This window comes from Crinia signifera, chromosome 5, assembly GCF_055691185.1.
Source record: "Crinia signifera chromosome 5, ASM5569118v1, whole genome shotgun sequence".
In the NCBI taxonomy this organism is placed as follows: Eukaryota; Metazoa; Chordata; class Amphibia; order Anura; family Myobatrachidae; genus Crinia; species Crinia signifera.
In genome coordinates this window covers 47778505-47798229 of record NC_139221.1, presented here as the reverse complement: position 1 = coordinate 47798229, position 19725 = coordinate 47778505, and the positions used below count along the sequence as shown (strand labels likewise).

Sequence of the window (19725 nt, the reverse complement as noted above, 5' to 3'; positions counted from 1 at the left end):
TTTGAACCCCGGGATCCCGACCGCCGGGATTTCATACTGAATCCGATGAGAGAATGGTCAGAGAGGTAGGTAGACAGCTACCTCTCTCTCCCCACTCTTTGTATATGAAATCCCTAGAACATTGGGAATTGAAATGTGTGCGCATCTGACCATCATATTTTCATACCCAATTTTACACAGAACTTTTACAGATGAAAGTTGACCAATTTGTCAGCAGCAACTTTTTTACAACCACATACTTTAACATTTCCAATGGTCGTCCTGCACTGCAATAAGGGGTCAATAACAGTAATGATCTGAGAACACAAATCCTGCTCAAACAGCTTGCTATTGACAGGCCCAGATACAGATACGCCTAGCGAAAGAATGGTAATTAGAAGTTTGGCGTTAGCCCTTCTTCACTTGTGCCAGGCAGCTTGCCTTACCCTCATTAAAGATGGACAGTTAAAAAGAGGGCATAGACTAAATTAACCATTATCTATATATAAAACCATGACCCAGAATCATGTCTGAATTATTTAATAGTAGCTTTTTAACATACATAGCAGGTGATTCAATTGTTTAATGGGTGCCCATTATTATATTGCCCCAGCCATTTTAGATGTGGCGGTATACAATGGTTTAGGCTTCTATTGACTTATCGCATCCTAAACCAGACTAAAGTGCTGCCCCTAATGTGAAAAGTCCCGCTTGGGTGCCTAAACGGGATACTTTTGCATACTTGTGTTCGTAAGTTAGGTAGGATGCCAGTGCCAATAGCACAGCTGACGGGTTACGGGCACTCTCTAGTATAGGGAACCCATTAAACAATTGAATCGCCCCCACAAAGTGAACTCAGGAGATCCGCATTGGTTTGCGCTCAAGAGGCGCGAATGCATAAAACATTTTAATCAAGTTAAAATATAGTGACATAGTTCGGCTTTAACTAAACGACTTCTTAAAAAAAAAAATTGTAGCTGAGGAACTCTTTTTTGTGGGCGTCTGTCACAGGTTAGCCAATTTAGGACTCCACACCATTCATTTTTTCCAGGTCACCTGTGGATATTTAAATGCGACAGTTGGCGATACACCGTGCACCTGCCGGCTGACCTGGAAAACATGAATTGGGTTGGGCTCTGAGGACAGAGTTTGAGAAGCACTGATCTAGGCAATAGGCGTACGACAGGCGATATCCAATTGTTGTGCGAGTAGAAGTGCTCCAGCTAAGTATTGGGCTGGTATTACCAGCAGATGAGCGACGGAGTGGACGGCTTTCCATAGTGTGTATGCACTGAGCGTTTTCCAGCCCAGCGATTTCCCCCCCCATCATCGGGCAGCATACACGCTGGGCAAAAACGCCCCGTGGGCATGGACCTTAAAAGTGATTTTGCAGCAGAAGCTGCTGACACCAAAGCGCAGTCACAATACTCAAATATAACAAAGAAGAAAACTAAATAGTAACAATCAGGTTATTTGTGAAGAGACGTGTGATGCTGGTTTATAAGCAATGTGCACTGTTAGCATTTCAGATGTTAAATCGTAGCTAGGAGCAGCTTAAAAAGAACTCGGTGTTGCAGCTCTTATCTAATCAGCTTTTAAATACTTATGGAGAACATCCTTACAGAGCCCTGTTGTCATATGTAGCCTACTTATTTTATAGGACATATGACACTGGTTAACCCTACCTGTAGCAGATCAAAGTTATTGGAGGATATCCAATTACACCTGACAAAAACATCGGGAAGGAAACACTTTTTTTCCTCTCTATTTTTTTATTTTTATTGGGCTATCTTATTTGATCGACTGATACAAGACACGTTTTGTTGCAAACACACCCCGGTTCATTAAAACATGCGTGTTCTCGTCCGATGCAGCCCTGGTTTTTTTTATTTAAAAACAGGGTTGCTTTCGGGAATTTTGCTTAGCCTGTCCGAGGCAGGTGAAACAAAATCCCTGATATGCCACGGCACGTGTGGGCTTATCAGTGCTAATTAGATTGCCCCCTGGCGAACTTAATCCAGCGGTCAGCGATCGTGTGTACTAGGATACCACTGCTGGGAAATTGAATAACTTTTTTTTCGTTTGAGTTTTTTTTTTTGTTTACCATGCAGCAGAAACCAGTGTCTGAAAAGCTGCAGACATGAGGTTTCTATGTGTATAAATTGGGGGAGGAGGAAGGGGGTGTTCCCACATTTCCTTACAAGAGTGCATGGAGTAGTTAAGGACTGCATGTGAAATCCAGTGTACTCCAATACTTCCTGTGATCTCTAACCACATTAGCTGAGTAAACACTTTATCAGAGAAAGGGTTAAAGGGGGAAATCTGCCATAGAGTTCATGGCAAAATCAGAGATTTTGGTTACTCTAGGCTTATACTGTACTTCAAGCAGTGTTATAATAAAGTGGCAATTGCTTTTAGAAGAGATGTAGGACACCAATGCCAGATGATTGGAAATTATACTTTTGCCTAAAATGAGCACAGTGAATACACAATAGTTGCAGAATGCACCATGGTCGGTTCCACAAGTTATTGGTAACTTAAACCATCCAATAACTACTACTCTATTTAATACATTCTAATACATCTTTCAGACCGCAAATGCAGACTTTGAAATGGTTCAGGACTTTGAAATGGTTCAGTCCCGGTGCGGCTCTGCATGTGTGGTCTGTTCAGATCTCATCAGTGAAGACGTCATGGAGGGGCACGGAGGAGGAGGTAGCACTTAGTGCTGGCACTGCCTCCTCCATAGTGTGAACGGGAAATGGGTCGATCGACCCGATTAACCAGTTCACACTGCACTTCAACCAACCGGTAAGAACCATTGTACCTGGTTAGTTTTGACGCGTTGCTACCGGTTAGCTGTAACCGGTATCCCCTTTCACATCGCTCCAATTGCCGAGTCGAACCGGCAAGAAACCGGCATGAACCCGGTAATTAGGTGCAATGTGAAAGGGGTACTTATATGTTAGTTGGGTACCCACTAAGCTATTTGCTTAGTTTTCCGCGTCCGCTCGCCATGCTTCGGGGGTCGTGGCTCGCTGCCACACTATATAAAATCAACTCCATGGATAGTGGGGGTATGAGCGTACTAACTATAGTGGGCGCCCAACTAACATAAATACCGTGAAAAGAATATGAAATGCTAAATAATCATGGAGTTTTAAATAATACTAAGCAACAGCTTTTAATTGGATTCGGAAACACATACGTCCACTTTAAAAGTTGCACAGATAACAGCTTTCAAGCAAATACATTAAGATTAGTTTGGAGTTCTTCAGCACTTGCATGCTTACACTGGTTGGCTGTCCCTCTTGAAGATGACAAAATAAACTAAAATATTTCAATGCAAGCACATTATGCAATGAGACAGTTAGGTCTAGCTGGCTAGTTCAGGTACCTTGATACGTAGCATTACTGCTTTGCAGACAACCACTAGTTGGGGGAAGAACAAGAAAGCGAGGAAATCGTCATCTCACTTCAGTGGTTATTCAAACCAACAGAGCATGTATCACACCGAAGTTCCAGATAGTAAATTATACATGGCATCCACAGGACAAGGATCTCTACAGTTACACCAGCACTCCACAGACAACTCTGGTTCCAGTAGTGCCTTTTCTACAGCTTCTCTCCTTTCATTTAATTGTCACAAGACAAAGAAGCTTAACCGTTTGCTGCACAAAACAATATTTCATTCTGCTCCTGTGTGCAGTCTGCCCTATACCTAGAGAGTCCAACTAACACTAACCAGATTCCTAATTAGGGGGTTGTCCACATTCCAGTATTTGCAACAACAGATGAGGAGTTACATTTAAAAAAAGGCATCAAGGATACATATGTTCATGTGAATTTTTTAACTCCCACACAAAAAAAAAATAATCTATCTACCTATAGCTATATATGTCGGACTGCTGTAAATTAGTAAAAGCATGTGTGTGATAATAAAATATAAGTGAAAATACATGTTGACGAATGCACAGTGTATTCTATAAATTATAGAAATGTCTCTACTTTAAAATGATTATTACAGTGGAGTGACGTGTTAAGCCCGCCTCCTCCACCTGCCATATAGCAAAATAATAAACATCCATGGCAACATGTGATGTCATTGTTGCCATCACTCTCTGCTGCTGGCGAGTACAGGCGTGTGATATAATACCCTGTATTATGCTAACAGAAAGAGACGTGATGTCAGACTTCTACACTCATCACCTATGACAGGGTCAACCAACGCCAGAGCATGCCCTGTTTATGCCACATGAATACGAAACCAATTTGTTACCAAGACCTATAACAAATAATTAATAATGGATTCTTAATCTTAATGATGTTTTTATAAAAATGCTTTACAGATAAGAAAAACATGCTAAAAGCATTACAAGTTTTACACCAGTTTTCCCCAAACTAAGCCTTGAAGCTAACCCTGACAATCGTGAGTTAAAAAAAAAAAAATCCTTTAAAAACAGTCGGCTCGGTCATTTTGATTTAAACAGTTTTGCTCAAGCATGGATATCCGTAAAACCTGGACTGTAAGCGGGCTTTGAATACTACATTTAGTACACCATGCACTGGGCAATGTAAAAAAAAAAAAAACTGCTAATCTGTAGAACTGTGTTCACTTAGAAAACTTAATTGTGTATGATCCATTTACAAAAAATAAAGTTAAAACAAAAATCACCAAAAATAAAATAAAAAAACTGGTCAGTGCCAAGTACGGCAATTTTAAATAAAGAGTTAAAGTACTTCTGCCAATGTTTTCCTATATTTAACGATTTTCTGTATCTTCTAGCCATTATATATAAAAAAAATTTAAAGTACACATTTCTGCTTATACAAAAAAAAACGACATTTTATCCCACTATTACTATAGATGCCATAACCTTAGCAATTTTTTAACCAAGACCGCAAATGAACGAACATTACAACCCAGTATATGCAATTACTTTGCCAAAACTAAAAAAACTAAATAAAGTAAATCCATCTTCAGTGCAATCAAATCCATCTTCAGTGCAATTTAAAAAGTGCTGCAATTGAATTGCCCATGGCAAAGGGAAACCTGTTCCATCACAGGTCCTGTGACACAGAAAACTCACAACATATGCACTTACATGTGAAAGCTACTGTATATCGCTCACAATTGGACCAGGACATCTAGCCACAAACTTTAATGTGTAAAAAAAAAAAAAAAAAAAATGTTACTTTATAAAGTAAATAAACGTGTGTTAAAGTGTTACCCCCCAGCTCCATTGGTTAATATCAGAAGTGTTCAAAGCCTGCAGGGGAGACTGCTCTGTCCTTGTGGTGTTATCGGTGCCAATGAATAGGTCCTAGTAGTACGACCAAGCTGCCATTTTAGGTTAGACTGGAGAGCTTGCGTTGTGCAACAGTCAGACAAAACATTAAAAAGCCCCCTGTGCCCCGCAGCCTGAGGCACTGGAACTTTCCTGGCAATAAACTATCACTGGGTTCTTAAAGTAGGAATTGGGGAAATCAAGGAAGCAATAGGGGTTCTGGAAAGAGGACGGATTGCACTGGGATACACTCAGGGACAATGGCTTCCCTGTCACTGACATGTATGGCTGCTGAGCACTTGGAGGGGACATCTTCCTGTGTAGCAGATTAGATGCACTAGGAATCATCCAGGAGGATAAAGAGAGAGGGGGGGGGGGGAGAAAAGTTTTATTGTTCAGGGAATATCAGCACCTGCCCCGCATGGAGATAGGGTTGGAGCTGTAGTTGGGGGAATGGGAAGTTGGATCCTGGGAGGGACAGGGAGAGAGCATGGTGTGGGTCTGTGATCTCTCCCATTCAGGAGGAAACTCCTCCTCAACTGCTACTTTGTGTCCTTTGTCTATTGTTTGTTGCCTGAAAGAAAATACTTTAAACAAAAAGGAAGAGAGAGAGAGCAGCAGGGTGAGGGCTGAGAGGTGCATGCAGCCCACTTTCCTAGGGATGCATGGAGGTGTATCTGTGACTCTCCCATCCTCAGCCCTGCTGCTGCCTCCTCCCCTCCTACCCCAGGGTACCCTCCTGTGAAAGGCCATCAGGAGGAGATGAATGCATTGCAATGATGGCTGCTGGTAGCCTGCAGCGCCTTCTCCATGAGCCTCACCAACTACCTCCTCCTCCTTCTCCCCATCCACCCCCTGCTCCACCAGCAGGACCCAGTGCCATAAGCAGGAGGCCATGTCCTCCATCCCCACCAGGACAACAATGACCCACACCCACCTCCTATCAGCCTCCCATTATCGCTTCATTAGAACATCCCAGCTGAGGAGGTGATGGGGGGCGTGTGCACGGGGAGCAGCCATCTCCAGGCAAACAAACATGGACATCCTCCTGTCTGACCACCCAACCTCAGGCACTCACAGCCTAGGTGGGGGTAACAATGGGGGCAGAGCAGGGTCTAGCCCCCGGAGTAAGGGGCAGACACACACACACACAGCCGGGATCCGTGCATGAGAGTCACCTCTCTCACCCGCTATGTGTGCCCAGGCTGCTGCCCGGGGTCCGTATAGCAGCAGGGTGACCCCCGCATCCACGCCGCACTCTGTAGCACTTTCCTGCCACCTCGTGTTCCTCCCGTGTGCCCCCACCCCCTGACCGCTTCCCACTCTGCCCGGCCGCACAGAGGGCACCACGGGGGGTAGGTAGCTGCCCGCACACACTTTGCACAAGTTAACCCCCCCCCCCCCCCAGCACTGGCCGGGTCCCCCACACACTACAACCCCGATGTCGCGATATGTACTACGATCTAGGACCAGTCGGTCCTCATGCGGTCAGCAGGATCCCGCCCCCTCTCCCTCCGGCCACAGATCCTCCATCTCTCCATCCCCCCCGCACCCTCCTCCTCCTGCCCGCACCGGGGGCACCGCTCGCGCTTGGCCAGGGCAGCACCGGGCACACGGAAAGTTGCTGCGCGGAGTTACGCCGGGGACCCGGGGATGGGGGATCCGTCCAGAGCGCTGTCCGGAGAGGGCATTGTTACTTAGCCACGCTGGGTGCCCCCCCTCCCCGCAACTCCACATCCCACCCCCCAACTTCCCCCGGTCACTTACCCCGGAGAGTGCGGCCACAGCAGCCCTATTGTCTCATCAGCTTCTCCTCCGTGCGCCGGGCTCCCCCCCTGTCCTCCTGTCCAGGCTGCGGGGAGGGAGGAGGGGGAAGAGCTGTGCCTGGAGTTCACGCTTCTCCCCCGACCTCCTCCAGCAGCAGCAGCACCTTGTGCAGTAGCGGTGGCGGCGGCAGTAATCCCCGGCTCCCCCTCTCTTTCTCTCTTCTTCTTCTTCTCCTTCTCCCTTTGTGGCTCTTTAATTTCGGCTCAAGTTTAATCCGACAGTGGTGCACGAGCGCGCCCGCAGGGAGGAGGCGAACCCGCGGCTCCGCCGGACACTCGCAGCTTGCGGGATCCCCTCGCTCACTCTCTCTTCACTACACTCACTGCTGCTCTCCGCCGGCGCCGGGCACCAGCTTCCCAGCCGCGTTCACGAGCCCTCCCCGAGGACCGTGCGCGCCCCCGCTCGCTCACTCACTCACCCTCACACACACAGAGGGGAGATGGCCCCGCCCACTCGCTGGCCTTTCCCCCCTCCCCCTGCCACACAGCCGCGTGACGTCACACGGCCACCAGGCATAATTTATGCAAGAATTCACTAGTGCTCACTGCTTTCATTCAGGTCTCTCTCTCTCTCCCCCCTGCTCTTAAAGGAACAAATATATATAATCTATATATCTCTGTACAATATCCCTCACAGCTTATTACTGTGCCAGGTCAGTGCCTGGTGTCTGCCTGTAAGCAGGGTCGCATTTAATTTTATTTTAATTTTGTTTCCTTACAGAAGCAGCCGTGTGACAGGACCAGCAGCCTGAGTGTCACTGAGGAAATAGTGCTTTAAAATTCATTTAATATATAGGCTCATATCCCATAAATATGTGATTCTCCCTCTAGATTTATATTCAACACATGCAGCCTGCATGAAACCAGTTTTGCATATCAGATGTACCATGCTGGAAGAGAAAGCTATGGTAGAACACGCTGCAATTCTATATATAAATCTGAGTAACAACATTGTGTCACAGATTCAGCAAGTGTCTTCACAGTTGTTAAAGACCTTATGAGTGGCAGGTTATTGTGAGACTTGTAGTTCTACATTAACTGGTATACACGACATCTAAATATGATTTTAATTTTCCCCATTTGGGAATTTCTCTTAAATGATATTATTATATAGATAATTTATAATATGCCAACAGTGAAAATGCAACAAAATCCAGCTTGAAAGAATGGATCAGTGGTGTAAAAAAGCACTATTCTGTAAATATGGAACCTCATCAGGTTCTACATAAGCTTCAGTGCTAGGAAATCAAGCAAATGCTTAAATACAGTGAATGGAATTGTGTGCACACTTTCAGCACTCCTCCATCTGTGCTGCTCACTAACTAGATATGACACCGTTTCCTGTTTCCTTTTAGCTTTTCTGATATGTGCAAATGAAATCATCCGATTGATCAATGGGATAAATGTCAGGCTGAGAAGTTGCCTGGATCTCATTATAAAAATCAATTTCAGCAGACAAACAGGGTAATTTAGCAATAAATGTAGTAATAAATAATGCTAAGCTATGGCTATATGTGTATGCTAAATAGAGTCACGTAACCACTGAACTTTACAAGTAGTAAGTTACAATGTAGTTGTGATAGAAAGTTCTGGTCTAGAATTTGCACGCCAATGAGAGATTGTGAAAACAGATGGATCATTGAGTATCCAAGCGGAAATTTGCACCTACTCAAAGGGGGTTATTCTAGTTCATTCGCAAAGGCACAATCACTCTCTAATGGACAAAACCGTACGCACTGCAGGTGGGGCTGATGTAACATGCGCAGAGAGAGTTAGATTTGGGGGTACTTGTTTCCTAGCACGGCACCCACTAAGCAAATAGCTTAGTGGGCTATTCTGCGTAGGAAAATTGCATCGCATCGCGATGCGATGCAATGTCCATATTAAGTGCACAGGAGTGCTTATACAATGAAATATCGTATAGGATCGCATGGCACCAAATGCGATGCGATATTTCATTGTATAAACACCCATGCCATGTGATGTGGATAGTGGGGGTATGGAAAGGTCGGAGGACTCCACGCTTCGGAGTGACTTGGATAGTGGGGGCGTTTTAGGAACACATTCACACCAGCCATATCTTACATCTGAAAATATGGAGCATCGCATCGCATGTCATGCAAAAAGCGCATGCGATGCGAGGCAATTTCACTACGTTAGCGTACGTAGAAAATCTGGGCACCGTGCTAGGAAACAAGTACCGATTTGGGTGTTTTAATGTTTCTGTGCAGAGTAAATTCTGTCTGCTTTATTTTTACACTGCAATATAGATATCAGTTTGAGGTACAAACCCCACCCAAATCTAACTCTCATGTTACATCAGCCCCACCTGCCGTGCACAAGGTTTTGTCCATGAGAAAGTGTTTGTGCCTTTGCGAGTGAACTAGAATAACCCCCAAAGTGTCCAATCCATGCTTAGAGTTGATCAGTCTAGCACAAGTCATTGACAGTAATGTTCGGTTGTTTTCGTTACATAGAAACATAGAATTTGATGGCAGATTGAACCATTTGGCCCATCTAGTCTGCCCCTTTTTTATCCTTCAGGTAATCTCAACCCTTTCTGATCATTATTTCTTTGTAAGGATCAAAAAGGGTTGAGATTAACTCTACATCTGCACTTTCTTAGTAAATCACATCTACTCAATAGGAACTAAAACTAATGATTTGCCTTTATCAAGCAACTCTTATGTAGGGTACGCACTGAAACAATGTAACTGCCAACTAACCGACCTGCACATTTTTCTAACTGATATTGTTCATACACATTAATAATCAAACTTTCGGTACTTGTGTACTTTCACGGCTCCCACGATGTGCATCGTACAGGGAAAAATCGCATCGCATGCGATCGCATGAGATCGCATGCGATCTGATGCGATGCGATGTCATTTTTCACAGAAATTATGGACATGAGTTGAAATCATGTAAAATGCACCCCAAATGTCATTTTTCACACTGCACCACCCCCACTATCAACGCCAACCCGAAGCGTGGCGAGTGCAGCGAGCCCGCGAGGGGTGACGGTACGCGTCCTACGACCTTTTCATACCCCCACTATCCACGTCGGCGTGGAGTTGAGAATAGAAAGTGTAGCGAGCCACCGAGCCCGAAGCGTGGCGAGCGGACACGGATACCTGTGAAGCCCGCGAGGGGACACGGATACCTGTGAAGGTATCCGCGTGCGCTCGCCACGCTTCGGGCACGGTGGCTCGCTGCGCTCGCCACACTTTCTATTCTCAACTCCACACCGACGTGGATTGTGGGGGTATGAAAAGGTCGTAGGACACGTACCGCCACCCCTCGCGGGCTCGCTGTGCTCGCCACGCTTCGGGTTGGCGTTGATAGTGGGGGTGGTACAGTGTGAAAAATTTAATTTGGGGTGCATTTTACATGATGTCAACTCATGTCCATTATTTCTTTGAAAAATGAAATCGCATAGCATCAGATCGCATGCGATTTCATCAAAAATGCATAAAAACACGGGTAAATCGCATCCCATCACATGCCATCGCATGGCACTACATATGGCATGCGATGGGAGCCGTGAAAGTACACAAGTACCAAACTTTCTACCCAAGCAATGGGCCGTATTCAATGCGGCCGGAGAGGGGGTTAAACGGCGAGGATCGTCGAAAACAAGCGACCCTCACCGTTTTACCCCCGCACTGGCCTCTCACCGTATTCGACGTTCCGGGGGAATTCTCCCAAACGGCTATTGCATGGAGCCCGCTACATTTAGCCGCAAGCCTCATTGTTTTATCGGCTGCACACGCCGATTCCACATTGCTGTAACAACCCAGCGAGGTGGAAACTGCGTGTGCAGGGGGGTCAGTTGATTACTGACCATGCGAGCTGTCACAGTTCTCAAAAAGCATTACTGCACAATATGTCCGTTCAGAGGATTGTGAGTAGGGATGCCAATCCCAGGGCATTTTTTCAATCCCGGGATTGAAAAATGCTCAATCCCGGGAATCAGGCCAGGCAGGCTGCAGGTGAAGGTGCGGGTGGGCGCAAGTGAAGGCGCAGGCGGGCAGGCGCAGGAGAAGAGGTGGGGGGCGGGCGGAAAGGAGAAGGGGCGTATGGGCGGGCAGGAGAAGGGGGTCACAGCAGAGTGGGTGGCATGACCATCACGCTGTGCAGGCCACACACTGGGGCCAGGAACAGCCGGGCAGCATCTGAATGAGTGCTCAGACTCTGCCCGGCATTAGACTGCGCATGCGCAGTCTAATCCCGAAATTGGATACTCCAATCCCGGGATTGAAATCCCAGACTTTTTTGGGCCAAATCCCGGGATCGGCCACCCTAATTGTGAGCAACTACTTGTGTTTCAGCAGAGGCTGTCAGATTGTCCATATACGCTACACATTATCAATAACACATCTGACGTGCAGCAGAGCCGATGGCACCTATATATATTTATATATATATATATATATATATATATATACAGTATGTTGTCGATAGATGAATTGGGTGTACACACCTAAAGATGGTCACTTAAAAATATCATTGATTGCCTGTGCGCATGATATATTATCTAGTGTGCCCACCATTACACTGAACCCATCACATTCCCCATATACAGTACTACGAGCTCATGAAGTTGCATTAGCCCAGCATGAGTGCAGATCTACACTGTGTGATAGGAAACTCTAATGTGCCCATACACTTGTGCGATGGCGTGCGATGGCGTGCGATGTGATATCACGCTTGTTATATCACAGAGCAAATCAAACATGCTTGGGATAGGCATATTGATATCCTTACAAAGATATAAGGATCAAATATGGTTTGAGATAACATGTTTAAAAAAAGGGGCAGACTAGATGGGCCAAGTGGTTCTTTTAATAATTTTTTTAATAGTATGCAAAGTTAAAATATATTTTACTCATTGTGCATAAACAGGGTAATAACATATTATACATAGACATATTGATACCAATAAATAATATATAATTGCATATATTCGTAATTTCATTAATATTGTACAGTGTGTTTTGTTGTGCCTATTTTTTGTCCTCTTTTTTTTTTCCTTTACTACAAAGAATTACAGTTCTTTTATGTAATATATATATTCTAATATGGTGTAGTTCCACTGATACGAAGTTCATTATACCATGTAGTTCTTCCTACAGTTTTACGTATTTGATCTTTAGTTGCTGTCTGCAGCGTTTTTTTATATGGCAACCATATTGCAAAAAACTTACTAGCTCTGGTTTCCATATCTAGAATACATTCTACCCAGTCCATCTGATAGAGAAATTGAAGTCTAGATAACATCAATGTTATGGGTAGGCCAAGTGGTTCTTATCTGCCGTCAAACTCTGTGTGCCAATTTTATGTTTCTAGTGACCATATACCGATGGAATGAGGACTGGGCTAAATAAACTGGCAGATCATGCATTGTATTGTGATAAATCGTATGTGTTAAAAACCACATGCGATCACACATGCAATGCGATAGATATTATGTGCAGCATGTAATATCTTGAGATGGGAGATTCGACCAACGTGCCCATGCATCGCATCGGGTGCTGAATGCGATTGGCATGTGATTTGTGTTGCACGATTGTACCAGAGATCTCACAAGTGTATGGGTACCATTAGAGATTGTAGCATCCAGCCCATAAGGATGCAGGGCTAATACACCACCTGTCTGATCCAAAGAGCATATTGGGGTTTATTCTAGTTCATTCTTTCTGACAAAATCCTTCTTAGATGGACAAAACCATGTGCACTGCAGGGGGGCAGATGTAACATGTGCAGAGAGAATTAGATTTGGGTGAGTTATTTTGTTTCTGTGCAGGATAAATACTGACTACATGATTTTACACTTCAATATAGATCTCACTTTGAAGAAAAACCCCACCCAAATCTAATTCTCTCTGCACAAGTTACATCTGCCTCACCCGCAGTGCACATGGTTTTGTCCATCTAAGAAGGATTTTGTCAGAAAGAATGGACTAGAATAACCCCCATTGTTCAGTATTAAATACAGTATATTAAATAGTTTGGGGTTTTAAAGACTACATTTTACATTTTCGGTCTCTCATCTATCATTCAAATAAGCACCGTTTATATATAGAATTAGTTTGGATCATCTTGCTAACCTTGGGAAGTCATTGCCATTCTTCCATTATACAATGTAGTGAAGTGTACTATACTGTAGGATGCCTGGTGAAGGTTCATGCTTCCAGGATGTTATCAATAAAAAATGCCTATGAACATAAATGTCATATAATAGACCTATGAAATACTAATATTACTTTTATAATCTCAGTCATGGATGACTGTGAGAGGCCATGACGCATACCCATGCATGCAAACAGTGGCATAGCTACATATGTGGCAGACCCTGCGGCGGCTTGGGGGAGTGGTGCCAGCAGGGTCTGTGGTGGGCGCCGCTGGTTGAACTGCCCCTTGTCTGTCATACATATATATATCATAGTTGCCTACCCTCCTGCATTCTGCAGGAGACTCCCTGAAATAGCAGCAATCTCCCTCTCTCCCTCATTAGTCTAGCAATCTCCCTTATTTCACCTAGCCCACATTAAACCGTTACATTTTTGGAGGAAAAAGGAATGAGAGATAGATACATTTACATTGAATCATCAGCACCATTTCCAAGCAATTTACCAAGTATAGTAGCTCTTACAAACTGCTTTGGGGCTCATCTACTACATTTGGATATAAGTCATAATAAAAGATTCCTCTCAGATGTAGCAGTGCACACCCACGCTTCTAGGTGCCACGTTCACAATCTCTTTTCACAATCTCTCCATATATGGACCTAGACACGCCCTTTAGGAGGAGCATGACACGCCTCCTCAATGGGGCACCATGCAAAATTCTACTACCAACTATAATCTCCTGTCTCTGCAGGGTCGGTGTATTTCTGTAGAATTTGCCATCTCATTTTATATATTCCCTGCTAAAGATCAGCCCTTTTATTATTATTATGGTATCTGTGCTGCAGTAATTTGAAAATAAAAGGATGCGTCCACCTTGGCTCTTTCCTGTTCTCCATTACACAAGGCCACAATTCAATTGTACCAGTCCTTTGCTCTTTTGCTTTGTGCGGAAATTGCCTTTCACTGTAAAATAGGTCGAAGGTATAAAAATCATTTATAGGACAGGTATGCAAAGTTTAATGCTGCAGGCAGAGGAGACAATATTATCTGCTCATAATCGTCCTCTGCCATGCCTAGTAATTCAAAGCCCTCTAAGAAAAGGTTAAAAACAAAAATGGCCGAATTGGAAGACTCGAGATATATATATATATATATATATATATATATATATATATATATATATACAACAGCAGATTGTTATGTATTCCAGATATTTCTCATCCTGCTGTTCTTACATGTTAATACTCTCTGACCTGTTTGATTTTATGTGTGCTGTTAAGCATAAATGTTACATCCTCGAGGACTGAAGCAGTTATTAATGCAAGGCACCAGTATTTATATTACTACGTACATTATATATATTTGTAAACGATAGCACTTCAAATGTGAGTTTCTTTTGTATGTTTTCTTCCTTTGTTTGCCTTTAAATTAGACTTAGGATATGCTTGAAGGTCACAGATTGTGGTGGCAGTGGCAGACATTTTGAGAGAGAGAGAGAGAGAGAGAGAGAGAGAGAGAGAGAGAGAGAGAGAGAGAGAGAGAGAGACCTTTTCCTCACAACAGAATACAACTTATGAAATGATTGTGCATTGTCTGAACAGAAAGTTATAGTGGGAGAGTCACTGAGTGATAACTTCTCATTGATGTAAAACTGATCATCAAAAAAATCCTAACACGTAATTGTAAAACAAAATTGTTTGGTCATTCATTATAAAAAAACTATTTTGATTCAAATGTGATTTTAGTTTGTTTAGCTTTTGTAATTGTATCATTGTTTAAAATAGTGTTTACTGTAACCTTAAAAGCGGTGAATATAGGCGGTTATTCTGGTTGGTTCGTTTGGATGCGAATTCACGTCCTTGGTAGTCAACCAGAACCCGCCCTGCGAATGGTGGCACGCCGGTCCACCATTCGCACGGCGCGTACATTCCCGTGGCATGCGAATGGATGATTTACATATACATCCATTCGCATGCCAGTGGGAACCTCCCCATCTTTCGATGGTCGTTGACCATCGAAAGATGTGGTGCGCACACGCATGTTGACTCTCAGGTCACTTTTATATGCGTGTATGTTCTCACTAAAATGGTAAGGCAGCTGACCGCCATCCGGTGATGTCAGCTGGCCGCCACCGGCGCCCATATCACCCAGCGATTACCATGGGAATGCCCAGGTGTGAAAATTGGCAAGCAAACATTTGTATTCATCCTAATGACCTGTAATGTTTACCTTATATAGGTAATACAAAATTATTTTAATTTATATAACAAATGTGAGTGATGCTGGGGGTTTTAGCGGATGTTTTGACCATCTCACACAGAGTTGTTGGCACTGAAAGGGTTAAAGTGGGGGCATCTGTTACATGAGGGACAGGGACTGGTTTACTTTGTACTCATGTAGGTTTATTTATTGAATTTTTCTCCTATGTGTAAAGGGGCATACACACGGGGAGATTTCGGACCCATTTCTAAGCCATTTTACCAGACGGCTTAGAAATGGAGCACGGATCGCTCCGTGTGTATGCTCTGCTGCGGTGGCGATGAGCGGTCCCACGCATCGCTGTCGCCCACAGGGAAAGCCAGTGCTTGCATTGGCTTTCCTGCTAGATCACTGGGCTCTGCCTATAAACAGTAAGCAAAGCAAGACTCAGCATGATCGCTCAGCACGATCGCTCAGCACGATCGCTCAGCACACAGGGCCTTATTCTAGTTCACTCTCAGAGGCAAATTCCTTCTCAGATGGACAAAACTATGTGCACTGCAGGGAGGCAGATGTAACATGATCAGATAGAATTAGGTTTGGGTGAGTTATTTTGTTTCTGTGCAGGTAAAATACTGACTGCTTTATTTTTACACTGCAATATAGATCTCACTTTGAAGAAAAACCCCACCCAAACCTAATTCTCTCTGCACCTGTTGTAACTGCCCCCCTGCAGTGCACATGGTTTTGTCCATTTGAGAAGGAATTTGCCTCTAACGTTACGCACACGCAGGGGCAATTATAGCAAATATTGCTGGAAATATTGTTGCTGAGCGACCATATTGCCAGTGTTTGGAGTGTGTACCAGCGATAAATCGCCGGGTGCGCACTCCCGTTTTCAGCCCCTGAATGGTCGCTGGTTGGAGGAGCATGCTCCTCCGACCAGCGACTTCCACTGCCTCTTCTCCCGGCAGTGTGACATTTTCATCTGCGACCATCACTGGTCGCAGATGAAAACGGGACACTGAGCAATATGATTGCTGAGCAATATATTGCTAGTGATCATATTGCCTCGTGTGTATGTACCATAAGAGTGAACAGTGCTTAAGCCCGTCGCTCAGCATGGAGAATGGGTCACCCAGTGTGTACGGGGCTTTAAACTTTAGGCTCTGTTGTTGGTTTTTTCGTAGACAATTAAAAATAAAAAGCATTAAAAAAAAGTCTCTATCTAGAATTTATCATTTGCTATAAGAAATTGCCCAATTAAAGCAGAGCAGTATGTCCTGATATCCTGTAGATGCCCCATCCAGTGCAATATAAAATAATTGTATGGAAATATATTCTCGTGTGTGGATCCAGCAAACTGCACAGAGCATTTCTGCTGATTCAAAAACTGCAAGCTTGTCATTGATTAGACAGGATTATGCACTTCGCAGGTATAAAATCTCTGCCTCTTATTCAGAGATCCCCCACTCATGACGAGACCAGCTGGTGTAGCAGATCAGATTTATTACAATAAAGCCCCGTACACACTGGGCGACTTTCAAGTAAAAGCCACTCAGTTTAATCGTCCAGTGTGTGCAGGGCAGCGATGAGCGGTGGGCACTGCTATGTGCTCCCGCATCATAGCTGTCGGCTGCCCAGTGCCAGATTAAGATCTAAATGGGCCTGGAGCTGATAATGATCAACAGTCTATTATGCGCAATAATAGGGGTTGTGGCCAGCACCTAATAATGTGGGGGTGTGACCAGTGTTCTGGTTGGGTGGTCTGCTCATGGGTGTGTCTCTATTTGTGTAAATACTTTCAACTAATTATTTATGCCTGGAAAAGGCAGGGGGCTGGCATAGGAAAAATGCAGGGAGATATATTAGCGGATGCCCTCCAAAGGTTCACCCACAGGACGCTGATGTCCTAAGATACTTGCGGGGTGAGGTAGAACTCCAGTCCAATAATACTGAAAGCCGAAACTTGGTAGACAACATTTCAGCTCCTTTTATGTGGTCACCCAACTTTACCATACCATATACCCCTTATACAAATTATGCAACACAATAGTAACCCGCTTATACTGCACTTGCCTCTTACACATTATGCCACATGGAATGAGCCAACATTCACACCGACTGAGCCAAAATTCACACTATGGCACACGGATTGAGTCAAAATTCACATTATGCCACACAGATTAAGGCAAAATTCACATTTTGCCACATGAATTGAGCCAAAATGCACACTATGCCAAACATATTGAGCAATAATGCACAATATACTTCATAAACAGGGGCATTGCACGCCAAAGGTGCGCATTAAAAATTTACACTATAATGCCTATTACATGTTAAGCCACACACCATAATGTCCATTACGTATTATGCCAAGCACCATGCCTATTAAAAATTATGCTACATAAGTGCTGCTTACCTACATGCTCATTGCCAGGGGTTCCATGCTCATTGCCATGTGGGATTACATGCTCATTGCCAAGGGGGAATACATGCTTGCGGTAACTGGGGGACAGCTGGGCAGAAATGACAGCCATTGACAGCCGGGCAAAGAGCAGGGGGCTGCCTGGCTGTATTCAGAGCACTGCAGGTCCCGGCTATTTGAAATAATACTCCTTTCACACCAGAAAATGGGATTTACCCAGGAAAATGGTCCCAGGATCATGCAGGGACATTCCCGGGCTGGCCACTTTTACATCAGCCTAGTCCCTGCATTTTCTGGTCTGAGAGGGAGAGAAAACCACCCCCCTTTAAACAACCAGCTATATCTTCAGAAGCAAATGACCCATTTGCATGTTGGCTTCGAATGATTTTGGTCCCGTTAAACTGGGCCGTTTGGTTCCATAGAAATCTGTCCTCAAACAACATGAACAGCCATGAAATTACGTTTCAGAAAGGAAAAAAATTGGTTTAGCCGCAAAATATCTCTAGAACCAATGAACCCATATGGACTTGCCTGGTATCAGATTGAAGGCCCAGCGATTTGGGTTTGACTGAGATCAACTTCGAGCTTCTATGATGCCGAAAGGGGAATTGGCAGCCGTTGGGAACGGGTGTGGGTCGGAATTAGCAGGTCCCATGTTATCCTATGGGGAAAACGTTCCAGCTTTGCCTGGTGGTATCTCTGGTTTCCGGGGGGATAGCAATGCGGGGCTGGGCTTGTTGGAAAGCCCTGGCCCTCAGCTAGAAAATGGGCCTAATTGGAGAGTGGGCCTGGAGCTGTAGCTCCATCAGGCCCATTGTTAATCCGGCCCTGCGGCTGCCGCTCATCTACTGTTATTACCAGCAGATGAACAACAGAGTGGACAGCTTTCCATAGCGCCCTGCATCATTATCCATACATGCTGGGTAATATCGCCCAGTGTGTATGGACCTTAATTTTTACTATTGCTGCTGTTTATATTCCGTTAATCGTACACAAATCCAATTCTTACATATTTCAAATCGACTTTGTGTACCAGAGTCTATAACAGTTTTATAATCTGCCTGTTTATAATATTATTATTATTATTATTATTATTATTATTATTATTATTATATTGTTTAATAATATAGTTCCACAAGGGTTCCACAACACCTTACACGTACATAAATAGGCAAAACAAGAAAACAACAATTTACAGTACAAGACAATGCAGGGCAAGTACATCATTGCTGCATCGGGGGACAATGACACTGAAATAAGCATCGGTGTGGTAGAAAACAAGCGTTCGTTGCTGTTGTAGGAAGTATGGGGTAGATAGTCTAAGCCGATATTCAATTAGCCCCTAAGAAACGCTGGGTGACATTAGGATGCGATTTTTAGTAAGGTTCTGAAATCGCACCGTATCACTTTTTTTTCAAATCCCGAATTTTTTGAAAAAATATCGACTATTTAATGGGATGCGAAGTTGCTGCTGAAAAATGTGATATGATGCAATATGGTGCAAATTTAGTCATGAAAATGTGCGGATTAATGCACATGTGCGATTTCTGTAAAAAAAAAAAGGGTACTTGTTTCCTAGCACGGCCACAAATCGCGGCCATCGGGGGTAATTTTAGTGGCCTGCAACGCGACCGACGCGATGCCCCCGATTTTTCCATTGAAATGCATTGAAAACAGTGAAAATCGGGTCGGTCGCGTCGTGTGCGCCTAAAAATGCTTAAATGGGCCACCCGCGATGGCCGCGATTTCCCCATAGGGAACAATGTTAAATGCCTCAATTTACCCGCGATGACCCCGATTTCCCATAGGAAACAATGCTAAATGGGTCAATTTACCCAAATCATCATAGGGAAGAATGGTAAATGGGCCAGAAA

At 44.2% G+C, this 19725-nt stretch overlaps 1 protein-coding gene across 1 annotated transcript in view; it reads right to left on the bottom strand.

Moving 5' to 3' along the window:
• The window catches only part of CHD7 (chromodomain helicase DNA binding protein 7), a 118246-nt gene extending 110761 nt beyond the window's left edge, over nt 1–7485 (bottom strand). Inside the window, 1 exon segment of the mRNA XM_083187150.1 lies at nt 7035–7485. The gene's annotated coding sequence lies outside the window, so the exon portion shown is untranslated.
• Between the last annotated feature and the right edge of the window lie 12240 nt (nt 7486–19725).